Below are 1,704 nucleotides of genomic sequence, written 5' to 3' on the forward strand. Positions count from 1 at the left end.
TGTCCCGGCTGGCCCGGCCGGGCCCCTCCTGGGGCGGAGAGGGGGAAGGAATCTCACGGTCTGGGAAAAACAAGAAGTGTCTGACGTGTAGGTAGGCAGGCTGGGGGCTGGGAGGTTTGGAAAAGGAGGGGATGGGGGGCGGGGAGCACGTCCTGACAGAGATGGGGGCTTTGAGGTTTTTTCAGTGTTTTGTCAGGGTTCTGTGGGACTGCACTGCGTGGGGCTGCGTAGGCTGAAAGTTTCTTTGTTTGTGTTGGCTGACAGTTTGCATAAAAATTAACATAAAATTTATTTACTTCACCCGTAAATACTTAATATTCTCTCACAGGTCGCAGCAAACTTCAGTGCTACCATCCGGCTTTGGTGCCGAGTCTGAAAACACTCGAGCCTGGGCTGTTCACTTGAATGGTGGTGCACTGTTTTGTGGTCATGGATTCACCATGTAAGGGCCTGAGTTACACATATAATGAAAAATAATGTAGCTTGCTGCATTGTAGACCTTCTGAACACTCTAGAAAAAATATGCGCCCAGCAAAGATTTCTTTAAGCCACCTTGCACAGATTGTCTTGTAGTGCACCTTGACTGTAAGCAGCTGGTGCTTACTGAGACAGCGGATGTAATGAGGTGATTTTCCCGTTGAGAGCACGTTAATTTGTTGTCTCCGGCCTTCCATGGAGATATAGGTAACTTAAGTCCAGGATGACTAATAAGGACTGAACAGCACTCCTCTCTCTTAAACTCCGGTTCTGTGCCTGAGAACTTCTCCAGTGTTGCAAAGTCAGTTACGTGAATTAGTGCATTATTGTGCATCAAAGGCTTCTTGCAAATGTGAACAAAGCTGTAGTATAGCATCAGGGGATTTCATGACTTCAACCTTTGTAGCATATATAGATAAGGAATTATCAAAGATTTACTGTGATTGGTCAGTGGATGTAAACTTCCTGTTTTAACTAACATTGCCTTTAAAAATAGAACTTCACTGCATTCCGTTTCTTAGAGGGGAAGAGGTGAGATAGTATTATTACAGATGTTTCATGGCTCTAGGAGTAGCACATTTTAAAAAAAGTTGAAACTCCATATGTTATGTAATGGAGCATTGAGTATCTAGGAATACCCTCAGAATCACCAGCATGCACTGACTTTTATTGTCTTTAGTTAGAGACACAAGCATACTTGAATTTTGGTATCTTCTGCAGCTCCTGGTACTTGTGAAATTTCTTCCTGGATGTGAGCATCTTGGACAGCTTAACTCACTCCTGTAAATCACAGGCAGTGTTCTTGTACAACTGCCTAGTTAGTGTGCTTGCACCGAAAGGTAGAACATTAGTGCCCATAAAGGGCATCCCCATAGCCCTATAGTTAGACAGAGGAGATATCTTTGAATCTTTCCTAAGGATTTTAAAACCCTACTGCTGTTAGCAGCATGGCTTGAAAGTTCAGTCATTCTGCCATTTAATCTATCTATTTAATCAAACTTGGTGGTAAAGACATTCACCTCTTAAGTTTTTCTGCTCCTCTTCCAGTGTTCTCAATATTATGTGACTATATAAAGCAGTTAAAAAAGACCAAACAAACAAAAACAAACAGAGAAATCAACCGTTAAGAGAGGAGCAGAACCTCCTCATTAGGCTACATAATCATAGGCAACCAGAAGCTGGGCACAAAATTATCTCGGTGCTGAACCTCAGCTAACTTGTTCTCCT

This window comes from Chaetura pelagica, unplaced genomic scaffold (genome assembly GCF_000747805.2).
Source record: "Chaetura pelagica isolate M959 unplaced genomic scaffold, ChaPel_1.0 scaffold76, whole genome shotgun sequence".
Lineage (NCBI taxonomy): Eukaryota > Metazoa > Chordata > Aves > Apodiformes > Apodidae > Chaetura > Chaetura pelagica.